Here is a 19,742-nt window from a genome sequence, read left to right as displayed (position 1 = left end):
CATTTTGTCACATTGGTGTCCTGCTCTTTCCTGCCTCCTGCTCTCTCTTTCAGTCTCTGACATGGGAAAGAAGATGTGTAGAATATGTCATATGCTCACTTGGATGGACCATGTGGGTGCATTAAAATAGCAAGAGCTTTGACTTTGAAATAAAGTCTTTAAGGATCAATTTGTTTTGTAGATATACATTGTAGTTGAAAATGAAAGGAAGAGTAGATGGGGTTTACTGATTTATCAACTTTTTTTGAGATGGAGTCTCACTCTGTCGCCCAGGCTGGGGTGCAGTGGTGCGATCTCGACTCACTGCAACCTCTGTCTCCCAGGTTCAAATGATTCTCCTGTCTCAGCCCCTAGAGTAGCCAGGACTACAGGCATGTACCACCACGCCCTGCTAATTTTTTGTATTTTTAGTGGAGATGGGGTTTCGCCATGTTGGCCAGGTTGGTCTCAAACTGCTGACCTCAGGTGGTCTGCCCGTCTCGACCTCCCAAAGTGTTGGGATTACAGGCATGAGCCACCACAGCTGGCTTTGATTTATCAGTTTTGAGCCCAGACCTTTCTAGAATGCCAGATAATTTATGGTACTTATTTTTGCAGTTATGGATACTAATTTATCAGGACAATAAGCTCAAAGTCCCTGTTAGAGCTAATATTAGATTCTCCTTGACAAAAATTGGAGGTAGCCACAAAGAAAATCAGGTAAGAAAATGTATGAATTGCTCAATTCGGCCATCATTGCTAATAGCTTTATGATCATAGACATCTAGCCCTTGACAGCGAATCAGCATTTATGAACAGAGGTCATCTCATTTATGTAAGCATTCATAGAGTATGTAGGACTATATTAATGTTATGTTTTTATAACCAGAATACCAAGAATATCCCTATAGATGGTCATTGCTAACATTTACATCTTTCACTCTCCTTTTTTATGTTCTAATACAACCACCTATATCAATTGGATGCTTATGGCTACACACTGATTGCATGCTTGTATCTAAAAGAGGTCAAAGGTCAGGTTAATAACATTGCATATAAAAAAGTTAAATATGGTCAACTGATTAGAGGGGTCTTATAAGTAAAGATGAGAAAACAAATACATCACCGTGGAATTGAATATACTCTTAAAAGAAATATTTTAGAAATGTGTGACATAACTTGAAGAGCTTATAACAATGCATTTCAAGTGAAAGGTAAGTGTGCTTTAATGAAGACGTCAGTCTCATCTGTGAGTGGCCTCATTGTCTGCTCCATGCTGAAAATCCCAAATTGGGCCCAGTGTGTAGTTTACCTTGTTATCCCAGCACATTGGGAGGCCAAGATGGGAGAATCTCTTTTTTTTTTTTTTTCCTGAGACAGAGTCTCACTCTGTCCCCCAGGCTGGAGTGCAGTAGCATGATCTCGGCTCACTGCAGCATCCACCTCCTGGCTTCAAGCCATTCTGCCTCAGCCTCCTCAGTAGCTGGGACTACAGGTGTGCGCCACCATGTCTGGCTAATTTTTCTATTTTTAGTAGAGACAAGGTTTCGCCATGTTGGCCAGGCTGGTCTCGAACTCCTGACCTCAGGTGATCCACTTGAGCGGGAGGATTGCTTGAGCCCAGGAGTTCAAGGTTACAGTGAGGTATGATTGTGTGCTGACACTCAGTAATCTAAATCTGAGATACTGAAGTACTGCAATTTTAGAGCCTTATAGGCAGCTGTTGTCCTACTGCAGGTTGCTATTATTTTCTTTTACCGGTATTATCATGTATACTAGTTAACATTTGGAATTTGTGGCCTTTCATTAGGAGACATCTAAAAAGGGGTGAACGGGTAATTTTTGTTTGTTTGTTTGAAAATGTTACTCTCTGTGCCCAGGGAATATGGAATAGACATGTCACTCTGTGCTGAATGCGTTAATCAGTTTTTGTTAGCAGCATGGCATAATGAGCATATTAACTACAACACCTACATTGGCAGCCAGCAGTGTGCTTGTGAAATCTTTTAGAAAACAGAAATCTGGTGAGAAGTGTTCCTGAGCAGTTGAAGCATTGTTGGGTGCAGAGGGAGGGCGTTACATAGAACAAATAAAGTAGAAAAAATTTATCCTCCAAAAAGTAGTTGTTTCACCACTGAAAGCCATGAGAAAAGACATTTTATCTGTGGATTGAGATGTGGCTGTCTAATTTATGTAGGACTTATAGAGTTCTTTTTGTATTTTGATTTTTCATTTAACTTTGTCATTTAAAGAACTTCAAGGTACATTTCTATTTGATGAAAAAAGTTTTGTAAAACATTTATTTTAAGGATGGTGTCTCATTTTTTTAGTATATATTATATGCTACTGTAAATTATTTTTCCCTTCCACTTCCAATTAAAACATATCTGACTTAAAAAAAATACCTTCAGCAGAAATAAGAAAAGTTTCTATTTAAGCAGAGTTCTTGGCACTTAAGAGGTGTTCAATAAGTTTTTATGGAATAAATTAATGTATGCATGAATGAAAAATATTATTCTGAATTTGGACTTCCTACTCCCATAATTTGGGTACAGTATAGCTTTGGTGTACAAAGGCCTTCTGTTCAGCCCTCATTCCCATGTCTATTTTCCTCCCCATCTCACAGGCACACTCTCTAATGTGTTTGATATGTCCTTGATTCTATATGCATCTTTGTAAAATACTTACTGATTCTTTTGGTGTATGTATTTTTAATTACAAAATTGCTCATTATACCACACTGTTGTAGAATTTGGCTATAGAATTCTCCTTGTAGAAATGCTGTAGATCTTACTCTGGTTTTTACTTTTTTCAGTGAGCACTATGTTTTAAGATCCATGTATGGGCCGGGCGCGGTGGCTCACGCCTGTAATCCCAGCACTTTGGGAGGCCGAGGCGGGCAGATCACAAGGTCAGGAGTTCGAAACCAGCCTGGCCAGCATGGTGAAACCCTGTCTCTACTAAAAATACAAAAAATTAGCTGGGTGTGGTGGTGTGCACCTGTGGGCCCAGCTACTCGGGAGGCTGAGGCAGGAGAATTGCTTGAACCCAGCAGGCGGGGGTTGCAATGAGCCAAGATTGCGCCACTGCACTCCAGTCTGAGTGACAGGGTGAGACTCCATCTAAAAAAAAAAAAAAAAGATCTGTTCATGTGGGTATAGCTTTAGCTAACCGCTTCTAGCTGCAGCATAGTATTCCGTGGTGTGCATCCATTCCCATAGTGATGGGCACCTAGGCTACCGTAAACGATACCAGTAACAGTCTTGCACATGTCCATTATGGACATGTTTGAGAATTCTCAGGGACACAGACCCAGGAGTGGACATGTTTGAGAATTCTCAGGGACATAGACCCAGGAGTGGCATTGCGGCATAAGTACTATGAGGCTGTTGAATGGTTGTATAAGCTTATACCCACAAGCATTGTGTTCCTATAACCCTCCCCAACACTTGGTATTGTCCACATTTCTAATTTTGGCCTTTTAGTAATATCTCATTTTAATTTTTATTTTATTTATTTATTTATTTATTTATTTTGAGACGGAGTCTTGCTCTGTCACTCAGGCTGGAATGCAGTGGCACGATCTTGGCTCACTGCAACCTCTGCTTCCTGGGTTCCAGCTATTCTCCTGCCTCAGCCTCCCGTGTAGCTGGGATTACAGGCATGTACCACCACACCCGGCTAATTTTAGTAGAGATGGGGTTTCACCATGGTGGCCAGGCTGTTTTCGGACTCCTGACCTCAAATGATCCACCTGCCTCAGCCTCCCAAAGTGCTGGGATTACAAGCGTGAGCCACTGTGCTTGGCCCTTTTTTTTTTTTTTTTTTGAGGCAGAGTCTCACTCTGTCTCCCAGGCTGGAGTGCAGTGGCACAATCTCGGCTCACTTCAACCTCCATCTCCTGGGTTCAAGCAATTCTTCTGCCTCAGCATCCCGGGTAGCTGGGATTACAGGCGTGTGCCACCACACCCAGCTAATTTTTTTGTGTTTTTATTAGAGACAGGGTTTTGCCGTGTTGGCTAGGCTGTTTAATTTTTATTTCTAGTTACCAGTGAGTTTAATCATTTCTTCATATTCTAGTTAGCCATTTTCCTTTGCCTCTTCATATCCCTTGTTTCCTGTATTTTTCTTGTTGATTTGTAGAACTCCTTAATATATATAATATTTCTTAAATCCCTGGTTGGTTTTGGACCATATAAATATCATCTTCTGGGGTGTCATCTGTTAACTTTGCCTAGGTGTTTTTTGTTTTCTGTTTTGTTTTTTTTTTTGATACGGAGTCTTGCTCTGTTGCCCGGGCTGGAGTACAGTGGTGTGATCTCGGCTCACTGCAACCTCTGCCTCCCGGGTTCAAGCAATTCTGCCTCAGCTTCCCGAGTAGCTGGGACTACAGGCACGTGCCACCATGCCTGGCTAATTTTTTGTATTTTTAGTAGAGACGAGGTTTCACCATGTTAGCCAGGATGGCCTTGATCTCCTGACCTCATGATCTGCCCGCCTCGGCCTCCCAAAGTGCTGGGATTACAGGCATGAGCCACCGCGCGTGGCTGCCTTGGTGTTCTTTACTGAATGGAAATTCTTGATTTTGATGTAGTCACATCCATCATTTTTTAGCCTACTGTATTTGCCTTATTACTGCTTCTTGGACTTAGATCATCCAGATTGTCTCCCTAAATTTCTTTTAGCTTTATGGCTTTACATTTCCCCTTAAGTTTTTAATGTATATGGAGCAATCTTTGGATGTGGTATAGGTTGGATCCAGCCTTATTTTATTTTTTTTATTTCCCAATACCATCCACTAAACTAGCTGAACTTACCAGTTGATTTGTAGTAACACCCTTATTGTAAATCAAGTTTCTCACCTTTCTATTCTATCTCATTGGTGTATTTATCTCGAAGTTTCTTAAAGGGGGCACAGTTAGTAGAGTAGGTATGTTTAGCACTGCTGGGACTGTCCACTCAATGTCAGTAGTGTTGCCCTGTCATTGTGACATCCATGATGGCCCATGCATTTCCAGACACACCCTAGATGAGATCCTGTACCATATCATGTTTATTACTGTTCCTTTCTAGTATTTCTTAAGATATGACAGGATGGCTTCCCTGTCTTTGCTTTTTTTTTCAAAATTGATATAACTATCTGTGGATCTTTTTTAATAAATAGTTTAGATTTAGTTTATCTAGTTTCCTCCCTCCCCAAAATGTCCTGTTATAATTTTGATGAAGATTGAGATTATAATTTGATTTAGATTAATTTACCAAGCTTTGGCATCTTTTTACAAAATTAAGTCAGTACATCCATGAGTATGAAAGAATGAACATAGTATTTTATTTTATTATTATTTAACTGGAGGAACTATTGGGTATGTATTATGTTTTGTAAGAGAATAGTGTATTTTCTCAAAGTTTGAAAAGGAAGGAAAACTATACTTTATCCAGAAGCATAAAGTATAATGAACCTTCTCCAATGACATCATAATATGTTAAACATTCTTCTTTTTCTCTTTGCTGGTTTTTTGACTATGACTTTTGAATATCTATCAGCAATATTTTAAAAGTTTAGAAAGGAAAGAAATTATAAATATTTATGCAGAAGCATAAAGTATAATTTTCTTCCTGATTCCAGACTATGAAACAAAAACAATTTTTTTAACATTCAACTTGAAAGCTATGGAATATGCTACAGTTAAACCACCTTGCTAATCTATTCTCATTTTCTTCATTTATGGTAAAAAATGAGAGCAAGTGTTTTTGCCAGAATGTGTTTTAGTTTAATTTTTAAAAATCCCTGGTCAAAATTAATCGCTTATCAAAAAATATCAGGTCCAGCTATTTCCTCACTTACAGATTCCCTAGATGCCTTTTCTACCTGCCTGTCCATGCAGAGCCCAACATGTGATCAATAAGTGTGTTTTTGTTCCTTGATGCCGTCAAGCAAAACAAGTATGGTTTTAACACTCATTGATTAGTAGTAGGTGATATTAAATATGTTTAACAAATACCATGTGATACCCCTCATTTTGCTATAAAAGGTCAATAGAAAATATAGGTGTTTTACTTTTTTAAGTATTTGGAGATAGAGAAAAGCATATATCCTAATTGAGAAGTCATTTTTTAGGTTTTAGAGACAGTGGGGCAGCAGTTGTTTCAGATTTGAGTCCCACCATTATTCCGTAGTTTAAGTCTTCGGGAAAGAACAAGTGACTCTGATTCCACATGCTCCTTGCCTTGTTCTAACAGACTTGTGGTATTTGTGCTTTCCTTGCCTGAGGAAGCATTACAATTTTTTGTGTTTTCATTCCGCACTGAAATGTGATTCAGTCAAGTTGTTCTTTTGACTTTGGTTTAGCATCTACTTGAATGAAAAAGGAATTTTAATTCATTAAGTGATTGACATAGGTATAAACCATGAACCTTCTCCAATGACATCATAATATGTTAAACATTCTTCTTTTTCTCTTTGCTGGTTTTATGACTATGACTTTTGAATATCTATCAGCAAAAACATTATTTCCTGCCCTTAATTTTTTTCAAACAAAGCCATGCCTACTATTTGAGTTTTCCAAATACTTTGATTTTGTTTTGCCTTGAAACTTAGACTTTTTTTTTCCTTTAGTTTCTTTTTCCCCTTAGAAATCTTGCTTGGAAAAATCATATTTTTAGATGTGATTTTAAAACATTTATTTTAACCTTTCCAAGAATCATTTGAATTTAGTTTTTATTTATGTTAAGACTATATATAGCATAAAAAGAATATTACCTGCCTTTCCCCTTCCCAACATTTTGCCTCTCTAGGGACCTCTGTTTTCTGTTCTTCTAGCTGGGCTTTTTTTTTTTTTGGTATTTAATGCCATATTTCTGAACAGTAGGCTTATGCTTACAAAAATCTGTGTAGGGGCTGGGCAGGGTGGCTCACACCTGTAATCTCAGCACTTTGGGAGGCCGAGGTGGATGGATCACGAGGTCAGGAGTTTGAAATCAGCCTGGCCAACATGGCGAAACCCCATCTCTACTAAAAATACAAAAAATTATCTGAGTGTGGTGGCAGGCGCCTGTAATCCCAGCTACTCGGGAGGCTGAGGCAGGAGAATTGGTGGAACCTGGAAGACAGAGGGTGCAGTGAGCTGAGACCACACCACTGCACTCCAGCCTGGGCAACAGAGCAAGACTCCATCTCAAAATAAAAGAATAAAAAATAAATAAAAATCTGTGTAGGTTCTTTTCTAGACCTGCCCAGCTTTTATCCTGGGATCTACTTCCCCTCATATCCTGGGTATTTCCTTTGTCTTCTTAACGGAGAACCCCCTGTTTTCCTGGACTTGATATCTTTCTCCTTTATTGTTTATATTTTAATTTGTGTGGAGCATGTCCCCCAGAAGCTCCTGAGAAAAAGGTGCGTGAGATGTAAATTTGTTTGGGAATCTGCATATATGAAAATATCTTTATTTTTTTCTTTTATACTTGATTTATAGTTTACCTGGGTATAGAATTCTAGATAAGAGAATATTTTCTCTGAGTTTATCAGGCATCACTCTATTGGCTTCTAGCTTCTGTTGCTGCTGACGAGAAGTCTGATGATGTTCTGATTCTTGGTTATTTTTTTCCTCCCTGGAAATGTTGTGAAATTTTAATATAATTAGCCTCATTCTAGGCCTTGTTTTGTCTGTTATGCTGGACACTTGGAGGGCCTTTTCAATTTGGTAACACTTTTCAGTTCTGGGAAATTTTCTTGAATTTTTAAATTCTAACCAATCTCTTCCTTTTCCTCCTTGCCCCCAGTTTTCTCTGTTCTTCCTCTCGAACTCTAAATACTTGGGTTTGGAATTTCTAGACTGATGAGTCCTTTAATTTTCCTTTCCTATTTCCCATCTTTTTGTCTCTTTATTCTACTTTCTGGGGGGTGTCTTGAACTTCATCTTAAGACCTTTCTAATTAGTTTTATATTTATGCTGTCATATTTTTAATTTTTAAGAGTTTTTTTTTCTGTGAATGTTGCTTTTTAATAGTCATCTATTTTTGTTTCAGATGGACTAGCTCTTCTCTGAACATGTTCTTTCCTCAGCTTTCTGTAAAATCTCTGTTTCCTTAAAATACATTACTTGTTCATTTCATTTATTTTGATCTTTCATTTAGGGAATTTCCTTAAAAGTATAGCTTTGGCTGTTTTACTCATGTTCAGGAGTGAGCCACGAAAAAACTGAAAGCTAGATTTGCCCAAGTGTCAGCTTCTAAAAGTTAACTGGTGGTTTATTCTTTGAGAGGACAACTCTAGCAGTCAGTATTTGTGCTTTTCTCTTAACCAGGTTCATCCCCAGAAAGAGTGTTCCTATTATCTGCTTAGGGCTTACAAACCTGGCTGTATCATTTGGGAAGCTGAGTGGGGAAAATGGCTATGGATGTTTCACCTTTCACGATATCAACTTTCTCTTAATCACCATCTTTTTTAGACTGGTGGGCCTGCCCCAGTTGTGCCTAGTCCAGAGTCTCTCTAGTAATCTTTCCAGAGAACAAACCTCCCATCCTCTGCCCAGCAGCTGCTTGGAGACAGGGCGGCAATCTAGGGGTAGAACTTTTACTCCATTCTTTTTTTAGCCTTGTCTGCTATTCCCACTTTCAGAGGCACTTTGAGTTTTTCTGGTTTATCTTAGCACAATTCAGTTTGATTTGGGCTTCCCCTTAACATAGAGAGACCCTCTGTCTCTACATGAAACTAAAAAAAAAAAATTAGCCAGGTGTGGTGGCATGCACCTGTGGTCCCAGCTACTTGGGAGGCTGAGGTGAAAAGATAGCTTGCACCCTGGAGTTTGAGGCTGCAGTGAGCCGTGATTGCACCACTGCACTCCAGCCTGGGTGACAGAGGAAGACCCTGTTTCAAAAACAAACAAAACATAGAGGCAGAGTCTCGCTATGTTGGCCAGGCTGGTCTCAAACTGCTGGCCTCAAGCAGTCCTCCCACCCTGGCCTCTGAAAGTGCTAGGATTATAGGCATGAGCCACCATACCTGTCTGACCTATGTTTAAAGTTAGAAAGCATTTTTGTAGAATGAGTGCAGAATCATAGTAACTTCTCAAACAAGGCTAACTTCCAACTAAGTTTTACCACAGGCAAAATGAATTTTACTTAAATGAATTTTATGTTCCTTGCCACCGATGTAGGGTTACTAGAATTGCAGCAATTCAAAGCAATTATCTTGGGCCTATGTGTTGCTGCTTCCTTGCTGTGTGATCCTGGGTCATTTCCTAATGAAATTGGGCCCTCTGTGCTTCATGCTGTAAAATGCTGCTGACACCCACCTCATTGTGAGAATTAACTGAGCAAGTGTACATGAAAACACCTCACACAATATGGTATCTAGGAGGAAGTATAATAAATATTCATAAATGTTTTCTCATTAAAATTGTTGCTTTGCTGACAAAATTGCTATATAGTATTTATAAGAAGTGCTTGATAATGACAGAATTAATGATTTTAATGTATGCTGGCAGACTGAACTCTACCAATTAATATTTATTATATGTGGGACATATAAGAACAGGATTAGATTTAAGCAGAGTGATGAAGTAGCAACTCTGGTATATGCTATATAAAAGGTGATTTTTGTGGCTAATGCTGCCGCTCTACAAACTAAATGGGATTTGGTATTTTTTTTTTTGCATTTATCTTGGATGACTGAGGATAATGCAAGCACATTCCCTTGCTCTCAGGTCACATTTTTTGGTGAGAAGGAATTCCCAATCTGGCTAAGATCGTATGTCCTTTAGTTCTTATTAAGATGTCAGTTAAAATTATAAAGACCCAGATAGCCAACACATTTTAGGATTCTTGAATTCTACCTGAATGATGAAGCTCTTTTATCCCTGCCCCAGAACACCTGGGATGTTTGAATATCAGTGTTTCTTTTTGCTAGAATAATGACCTAAAGTCTTTGCTTTCTTTGGTAGCAAAGAAAGAATACCTAACATATGTACAGCTCTTGCCAGTTTATAATGCACTTACACACATTTTCTTATTTGATCTTTGCAGCTCTTTTGGAAGAAAGTAGAGCTGATGTTATATCCTTTACAAATGAGCATCCCAGCTACTTGGGAGGCTGAGGTGGGAGGGTCGCTCGAGCCCTGGAGTCTGGAGTTCAAGGCCAGCCTGGGCAACATAGTGAGACTGTGTCTCTAAAAAAAGAATTTTATAAATGTTAGGCAGCATATTGCCTAGGAAGTAAAATTTAAGATAAATGTAAAAAATGGGGTCCTCAGCCCAGCGTGGTGGTGGCCCATGCCTATAATCCCAGCACTTTTGTAGGCCAAGGTGGGCAGATCACTTGAGGCCAGGAGTTCAAGACCAGCCTGGACAACACGGTGAAACCCCGTCTCTACTAAAAATACAAAAATTACCTGGATGTGGTGGTGCAAACCTGTAATCCCAGCTACTTGGGAGGCTGAGGCATGAGAATTGCTTACCTGGGAGGCAGAGGTTGCAGTGAGCTAAGATCATGCCACTACCCTCTAGCCTGGACAACAGAGCGAGGCTGTCTCAAAAAAAAAAAAAAAATGGGATCCCATATCAGTGATTCATTTGACCAGCAGTATATATTATTATGTCCTTTGTACCATGTACTATGCTATGTCAACAGGACATAATAATGGATGATAAATAACCCTTCCTCCCAGTCTAGCTCACAGTCTAGGTTGCCATTCCATGTATACTGTAAATACAGCTTTGTGGACTGCATTTCTGTTTAATGGTGAGGAAGCATTTTAATAACTTCTAAGAAGTCAATTAATGTGGCAAATGAACAGCATTTTTACCACCTAGATTATTCTGAATCATAGTCAAAATGTGTAAATGCAATCCTGCTACCCTTTGTATTTCACAATAATTCAAAAATCTCTGTTTTGCAGTTTCTGTGCAGAGGCCTTGAATTTAAACTTAAACCATTATTGAGAGTCATAAATGGACAAAACCCGTGGCAAACTAATACTTTTGAATGTTAGTAAAGTCAGCAGACCTTGAGCCTTTTGTTCATGCTTTCTATGTGGTGCACTGAAATGTGAAATGTTATATTGTTTCTTATTTACTCTGGGTGATATGTACAAAATTTTAGAATTTTAAGTTTGAGTGGGACTGGAGATAACATAATTAATCAGTGGCAGAGTGTGGGCTGAAACCCAGGCTTCCTGATACCTAGTTTAGTTCTCTTCCCACTATCCTATGCTGGGCTTCCTAATTTAGCAGCCAAGAGAGATTTAATTGTAATTGCTGATTGTGGTCTCCTTAAAACTTTAAAGTTTTCTTTATTTAGCTGTAAATGCATGTAAATTTTTTCTTTATTTAGTTGTGTGAATTTCCTCTGCCTTGTATCTTCCAAGGCATTTGGGCTGTTTTAACTTCGATTACCGCCGGTTGCGGTGGCTCATGCCTGTAATCGCAACACTTTGGGAGGCCGAGGCTGGCGGATCATGAGGTCAGGAGTTTGAGACCATCCTGGCCAACATGGTGAAACCCCCTCTTTACTAAAAATACAAAAATTAATCAGGTGTGGTGGCACGCACCTGTAGTCCCAGCTACTTGGAAGGCTGAGGCAGAAGAATCACTTGAACCCAGGAGGCGGAGGTTGCAGTGAGCCGAGATTGTGCCACTGCACTCTAGCCTGGGCAACAGAGCGAAGCTCCGTCTTAATTAAAAAAAAAAAAAAAAGTTAAATTAGATGGCTGATCATTTGTGATTTAAAAAGTCATTTATGACATTGACTTAAAAATATGTCATCCTTATAGACTTTGTACCAAAATGCAGAGAAAGTATCTAACTCAGGTTTTGAGCCATTGATTCGTTGGCAGTGACAATGAGGATATATTTCCACTCCAAAACAGGATTAGATGCAGCTTCCTAGATTATTATGATTGCCTTACCTGCTCTCACAGCTATCTTGAGGCACCGAGGGGATGTGCGTGGAAGCACTTTGGAAAACATAAAGTGACATAACAGTATGTTTTGCTTTCATTCATGAATCTTCTAATTGTATATTTGAGACTTTTTGTCGTAAGACATTTTGCTATGTGAGCTTATAGATTGAAATAGATTTAGGGCTGAGCATGGTGGCTCACACCTGTAATCCCAGCACTTTGGGAGGCCGAGGCAGGTGGATCACAAGGTCAGGAGTTCGAGACCAGCCTGACCAACATGGTGAAACCCCATCTCTACTAAAAATACAAAAATTAGCCAGGTGTGGTGGCGTGCGCCTGTAATCCTAGCTACTCAGGAGGTGGAGGCAGGAGAATCACTTGAACCCGGGAGGCAGAGGTTGCAGTGAGCCAAGATGGCGCCACTGCACTCTAGCCTGGGTGACAGAGCGAGACTCCGTCTCAAAAATAAAAAAAAAATGAAATGGATTTGGATAGGCCAAAAATGTGACTGGATCAAGGAAAACACTTAAATCCATCAAGGCCTTGCTGATAGTAAAATAATGGGGTGGATGGGTAGTGGAAAATAAGGATAGTGTGCTAGTGCCTTAGAATGTAAAGGGAAATAATAGGCAGACTAGAAAGTTTTGTCTGTGTTTCATATCCAGCCTCTCCATTCTTTGGTCAGTATTTATTGAAGCACCTACTAAGGACGAGGTACTTTTTCAGACATCAAAGATATTACTTACTATCACAATAAGTAAGACAAAGATGCTATTTTTGTCCTCCAGGAGCTTACAGGGCAAGGCACTTACAGATGAGATACAGCATAGGTTAATAAATGTTTGTAGTTTGGAATGTGCCACCTTATTGAGCTTGCTGAAAAAGATATAATCTTGGTTAAGTTTATTTACTGACTTAAATGTATTAATATTCTCTTGGTCCACTTTTTAAACTTTAAAACATATAAAATATACATTAAAATATTTTGAGATATAAAATATATTTTAAAATATGTAACTAAATCTTAAAATATATATAGATAGTATATTTATATGTATTTTTAAGATAACAGATCTATTCTACTTCATAAGTCATCTGAACATTCCCTACCTTACTACATTAATATTAGGGAGCTATCAAAGGGCATTGCTGCTGTGACATCACCCAGAAGTTAGTTTTTGGTGTTTGTCTTTCTTTCTCTCTCTTTCTTTCTTTCTCTCTCTCTCTCTTTCTTTTTTTAGACAAGGTGTCACCTGTCACTCAGGCTGGAGTGCAGTGGTGAAATCACGCGCAGCTCACTGCAGCCTTGACCTCGTGGCCTCAAGTCATCTTCCTGGCTTAGCCTCCCAAGTAACTGGGACTACAGATTTGTGCCAAAACACACAGCAAATTATTTTTTGTAGAGGTAGGGTCTCCCTATGTTGCCTAGGCTGGTCTCAAACTCCTGGGCTCAAGTAATCCTCCTGTCTTGGCCTCCCAAAGTGCTGGGATTACAGACGTAAGCTACTGCTCCCAGCCTGGTATGTTTCCGAAGAGCAGAAACCTGGGTTTGAATCCTTGCCTTGTCACTTAACTAGCTATGGAACTTAGGTGTGCCACAGTTTCCTCATCTGTCAAATTGGAATAAAAAATATCTACCTCACAGCTGTTGTGAGGATTGAATTTGTTAATATATGTAACAGCACTTAACTGCATTTCTGGCACACATTAAACACTGTTATCAGTGTTGCTGGCTATCATCATAATCATCACCATCATCATCATTGTTATTGTTTGGCAGAATAAGAGTAAATTGGGTAAGGTTTCAAGAATGGATTTTCTCCTTTTCAAGCCCTGAAAATTGCTCTAAACTAAAGGTAGTTAAAGGAAGGAAATTAAACCTTTGTTGATCATCAGCTATGTGCCAGGCAGTGCACTGATGTTTTACTTGCGTTCTCATTTAATCCCTACACCAGTGCTGTGAAGTAGATTAGAAAACAGGCTCAGAGAAGTTAAGGAAGGTCTTGTAATAAATGGACACCATGATGATGAGTGGTCTCTGTTACTCCACATCACGTGCTCTTTTCTTGCATGAGCCAGACAGCCCCTGAGAGTTCAGCATGTTTCAGTAACAGGTAAGCTTGGAATATGGCTTCCTGACTTTGGGAACTTCCTTTCTAATGATCATTTAAAGGGATGTCTTCCACATTTTTAGTTAGTTCCTACTGTAGTGATTTGTTTTATATATCTGTAATTTCACTTCCCACCTATTTAAAAGTATATTGCAGTAGTGTAAATGATATAAGTGGGACCTGGATAGAAAATATTTGAATGTATAGAATCTTATTAATAGTTTTCAGCATTGAGCTGATTTATTATAATTTCCCAGTTTTCAAGATCACCATCGTAATTATTGAAGTTGTTACCCTTCACATTTATTAATATAACTTTCCTAGGGCTTTAAGCCTAAACTCCATATGGTTACATACATGTCCTAGGTGCTGCTTAGTATAGAACTGATTATTATAGTCAGCTTTTGGGGAGCATCCCAAATTAATTAGAATAACTTGGATTTAAATGTAATTAAGTTAACTTTAAATTTTTTGGTGTTCTTATATTGAAAGTAGGGTCATTTGGGGGACATTTTATGGATATGAAACCCCTGTCCATAAAGTGTCAGCTTAGCTTTTCATGGATACGGTTGCCTCAGATCCCCAAACCTAGAACTAAAAGTTGTAAGCTCTCCCTAAAAATATTTGTGTTTTTGCTAGGTTTCATGATCTTGTAACCTCTTCTGCTTCCTGGGACCTACTTTCTGTCCTCGTGCCACTGATTTGCACCATAGTGCACCACATGTGAAACTTGGCTCCCTCTGATTTTCAGAAAGGCCCTATTCACACAGGGCATTTGCAGATTTTGTGTACCTACCTGAAGAAAGGGGCAAAATAGAGGTGGAGTGAGCCTTTGCATTAATGCAAACAACTTCCCTACTAAAACATTCCTGTTCTTAAAATGTTTTCAGACCTCCCTTGACCCAAGAGCTTCACCCCCACCTAATCCCAGCTCTGCTCCATTATACTAACTCTTTTCTTCTTTTTCTTTCCCTCTCCTCCTCATTCTTCTCCCCATTCCTTTCAGCAATATAAAACCAAATTCTTCCCTGTCTAATGCAGAGCAATTTCCCTTTCTTGACAACCATTCTAGGATCTTGACAGCCAGCCATTCTGCAGCAAACCACCTACTCCAAGGGGACTGGACATGAGTGATGGGAGCCCATATTATGGGAACATATTTTCTTTTTTTCTTTTTTTGAGATGGAGTCTCGCTCTGTCACCCAGGCTGAAGTGCAGTGGCCCGATCTCGGCTCACTGCAAGCTCCGCCTCCCGGGCTCACGCCATTCTCCTGCCTCAGCCTCCTGAGTAGCTGGGACTACAGGCGCCTGCCACCACGCCCTGCTATTTTTTTTTAATATTTTTAATTTTTTTATTTTTAGTAGAGATGGAGTTTCACCATGTTAGCCCGGATTGTCTCTATCTCCTGACCTCATGATCCGCCCGTCTTGGCCTCCCAAAGTGCTGGGATTACAGATGTGAGCCACCGTGCCCGGCCGGGAACATATTTTCTTCTTTCTCTCTTTTTTTTATATATATATATGTACTCCAATTTAAAACTTGTAATTAAAAAGTAAACTTTAATGTCAAAAATGCAAACTTGGGGAGGACAGAAAGATAACACGCAAGGCTGTCACTTCACACTTGGATGGTTGCACAGCAGTCGCGCAGAGGCACTCCTCACTTCCCAGACGGTGGGGCGGCCAGGCAGAGGCGCTCCTCACTTCCCAGACGGGGCGGCGGATGCCCGGCCGGAAACATATTTTCTTAAAGTTTCTTCGAAGAGGAACTCTGTGTTAGCTGTTAGGATGACACAATAGAGAATTTTCTTTCCTCTTATAGTGGTGGCCCAGCTTGCCGATCTCAGGCTTAATACTGAGTCCTGCTTCCTGATAAAGTGTCAGAAACCTTAAACATGCTTACACATATAATTTGTCAAAATCATAAACTCTAGATGTCTTTGGCTAATATATTGTCCTTGTGTATAGAATATATACCGCTTTTAAAGAAGCTTGCTGCTTACATATAGGTCATAAACCCACTTAGCACAAAAGAGTCACCACCTCATGCCATCTTGTTATATATTTTACTTACACAAAAATAATTTTAGCTTTTGATATTCGAGTATTTTTGTTACCATGAATTTGTGTGTTTTTTTCTGAGTTTCAGATTGTATGCAAATATAATGTGTAATTTTTAAGACCTAAAACAAATGCAGAAGTGCGTTTTTTCAGGAAGTAAACCTTTACTACTTCCATTTGTAGATCAGTCTACCCATAAGTGACTGACTCTTTGGTTACTCTTAGCTGAAAAGAAAGATCACAGTTTTTTTTCACTCTTATATCTGTTTTAAGGACTTGTAGGGAGTTTAATGCATTGTAATTTACTGGTCCTTTTTTGAATTTGTAATTACAATTCATGAAATTGCTTTTTTCTTGCCATGTATTAGGCCAGCCTTACAGATTGTTTCCCACTTGTAGGTAATAGAGAAGAGGAAACCTAACCAATGACTGTGGAATAATATGGAAGAAGATGGAAAAAACTTGTTTAATGGGTAAGAAATAAAAACTGTAATAAAACATTATTAATGAAAGCTATTTATAATAATAGTATTATGTGTGGCTGAGGTTGGCATACTGTGAGGGTAATTGATCAGTTACTGTTTGTCTTACTCCATTCTGAACTTTCACCGCTTGCTTTCATCTTAACCTTGTGAATTTTTTAGTACCACGAATTAACTTAAGCTAAGAGGGGACACAGCCATATTTGAAGTTAAAATGGGACCTAAAGACCAGCAACCATACTGAAACAAGTCTAGGGTAGGTCTTGAAACTTGGTGGTAAGATAGAGATCATATCTGTCATGACCTGTCAAGAATAATTATCTACCCCTTCTTTTTCTCCAAATGTGTCAGTTGCTATGATGTTTGACCCACCATGGGGATCCCGTTCATTTGAGCAAGTGCAGATGTGTGTCTGGTGGTAATCAAATAGAATTCTGCTTTGGGAGGTTGAGGTGGGAGGATGGCTTGAGGACCGGAATTCTTTTATTTATTTATTTAGTTTTGAGATGGAGTCTTGCTCTGTTGCCCAGGCTGGAGTGCAGTGGTGTGATCACGGCTCACTGCAGCCTCTGCCTCCCGGGTGCAAGCAATTCTCTTGCCTCAGCCTCCCAACTAGCTGGAACTACAGGCACCCGCCACGACACCTGACTAATTTTTGTATTTTTGTAGAAACGGGGTTTCATTATGTTGGCCAGGCTGGTCTCAAACTCCTGCCCTCAAGTGATCTGCCCACCTTGTGGTGGGATATGCCTCCTAAAGTGTTGGGATTACAGACGTGAGCCACTGCGCCTGGCTGAGACCAGGAATTCTAGACCAACCTGGGAAATATAGCAAGACCTCATCTCTACCAAAAAAAAAAAAAAAAATTAGCCAGGTGTGGTGGCTAGCTAGGTGTGGTGGCTAGCTACTTGGGAGGCTAAGGTGAAAGGATTGCTTGAGCCCAGGGGATTGAGGCTGTAGTGAGCTATAATCATTCCACTGCACTCCAGCCTGCGCAACAGAGCAAGACCTTCTTAAAAAAATAGAATTCTACAGAAAGCCCAGTAAAAGGTTTGACTTTAAGTTTATGAGATATAAAAGTTTTTTTAATTATGCACATTTATACATTCATGTCAATAAGTTAAAAATAACAGATAACTACAATCCTCTACCTGAATCTTACCCTCCTCCCAGAGTCTGTAAGTGTATGGCATGTATTTGTGCAACCTTCTTTGCCTAGTGGTTAAAAACATGGATTTGGAGCCGGACCGTTTTTAACCAGTCACTATTAACTTGACATTTGGGCATGTTATCTCTGTGCCTCGATTCCTTGGATATAAGGTGAGGACAATAAAATGCTATCTCATAGCAATTGATTAGTTAATCCATATTAAAAAAACTTGAAATAATGTCTGGAATGAAGTAAGTGTTTAGTAAATGTTAACTATAATTCTCATGTGTATCCCAGTTAGCATTTTTATGTACCAGCCATCCACACATAAATTTTTCTCTGATACATTCCAGGAGTTAAACCATCTCAGATAAGGTTAACCATGGTGGCAAAAGCTTTTTAGTTTTTTTCATGAAAAGTTTTCTTTTTGACTTCATCTCTGAGTATGCTGCTAGACTATGTGTGAGAATAAAGTTCTATATCTTTACCTTTTACTGTATATCTTAGGGTGTATATGATGTTTATAGTTATATGTGAATAAACAACTATCTTCAGCCTAACATAGGTTCATCTTGCCTGTAAAAGTATCTTGTGAAGCAGCATACACAATTTTCTTGTTTCTAGATAGCTATGTCAAATGCTGTGTTGTGTTTCTGTCAATCTATTTTGAAGGACATGCCTTCTTGAGATTTTTTTCTTTTCTTTTCTATTTTTTTTTTTTTTGAGATAATCTTCCTCTGTTGCCCAGATTGGTGTGCAGTGGTGCAGTCTTGGTTCACTGCAACTTCCGCCTCCCAGGTTTAAGCAGTTCTCGTGTCTCAGCCTCCCGACTAGCTGGGATTACAGGCATGTGCCACCATGCCCAGCTAATTTTTGTATTTTTAGTAGAGATGGGATCTTGCTATGTTGGCCAGGCTGGTCTTGAACTCCTGGCCTCAAGTGATCCACCCACCTCGGCCTTCCAAAGTGCTGGGATTACAGGCATGAGCCACTGCACCAGCTTGAAGTATTTTTTTTTTCCTTTTTGCACACAGGATCATAGTAATTATTTTATTTTTTATTTAATTTAAAGAGGCAGAGTCTTGCTGTGCTACCCAGCTGGCCTTTAACTCCTAGACTCAAGTGATCCACCTGTCTGAGCCTCCTGAGTAGCTGGGACTATAGGTACCACTGTACCTGGGCTAGAATCATAGTAGTTTTGAACATTATCTCTGATACTGTTTGTATGGCTTGTCAGCACTTTCTTAGGTGGTGTAGACAATTAACTATTTTAAGAAGGAAGAGCACTTAGAAACAGTAGTCTATTTTTATTGTTTCCTGTTATCTCAGTGTTAAAATTAAAAAAAAAAAGACTAAGAACAGAAACAGGCCAGGTGCAGTGGCTTATGCCTGTAATCCCAGCACTTTGGGAGGCCAAGGCAGGTGGATCACCTGAGGTCAGGAGTTCAAGACCAGCCTGACCGATATGGTGGAACCCCATCTCTACTAAAAATACAAAAATTAGCTGGACGTGGTGGCGCATGCCTGTAATCCCAGCTACTCAGGAGGCTGAAACAGGAGAATTGCTTGAAACAGGGAGGCAGAGGTTGCAGTGAGCTGAGATCACGCCACTGTACTCCAGCCTTGGGCGACAGAGCAAGACTCTGTCTCAAAACAACAACAACAACAAAACAGAAACAGTAATCTCTTTTTAGTATTTCCCTCTTGAATTGCTCTGGATTAGATTAGATTATTATGGACTATTCTATCTGCTGTGACTATAGATAGTGAGGCTATTTTAGAAGGCTAAAATATAAAAAACAGAAGTTGGCTGGGCGTGGTGGCTCACGCCTGTAATCCCAGCACTTTGGGAGGCCAGGTGGGCTGATCACAAGGTCAGGAGTTCGAGACCAGCCTGACCAACATGGTGAAAACCCCATCTCTACTAAAAATAGAAAAATTAGATGGGTGTGGTGGTGTGTGCCTGTAATCCCAGCTACTCAGGAGGCTGAAGCAGGAGAATCATTTGAACCCGGGAGGCAGAGGTTGCAGTGAGCCAAGATTGCACCATTGCACTCCAGCC

General features: G+C 39.6%; 2 protein-coding genes across 3 annotated transcripts in view; both read left to right on the top strand.

Moving 5' to 3' along the window:
• MED20 (mediator complex subunit 20) overlaps positions 1–19,742 on the top strand; it is a 116,073-nt gene that overhangs the window by 33,187 nt on the left and 63,144 nt on the right. The window contains exon 5 of one of the 2 annotated variants that reach the window (XR_008526168.2): positions 16,448–16,523. The exons of the other annotated variant lie outside the window; for it this stretch is intronic. The gene's annotated coding sequence lies outside the window, so the exon portion shown is untranslated. Of the gene's footprint in view, positions 1–16,447; positions 16,524–19,742 lie in introns of those variants that run through there. 2 annotated transcript variants of the gene reach the window in all.
• USP49 (ubiquitin specific peptidase 49) overlaps positions 16,446–19,742 on the top strand; it is an 80,100-nt gene continuing 76,803 nt past the window's right edge. Inside the window, exon 1 of the mRNA XM_024248337.3 lies at positions 16,446–16,521. The gene's annotated coding sequence lies outside the window, so the exon portion shown is untranslated. The remainder of the gene's footprint in view (positions 16,522–19,742) is intronic.

This window comes from Pongo abelii, chromosome 5 (genome assembly GCF_028885655.2).
Source record: "Pongo abelii isolate AG06213 chromosome 5, NHGRI_mPonAbe1-v2.0_pri, whole genome shotgun sequence".
NCBI classification, from domain to species: Eukaryota; Metazoa; Chordata; class Mammalia; order Primates; family Hominidae; genus Pongo; species Pongo abelii.
The sequence above is the reverse complement of the archived record's forward strand: the minus strand, read 5'-3'. Positions and strand labels throughout refer to the sequence as shown.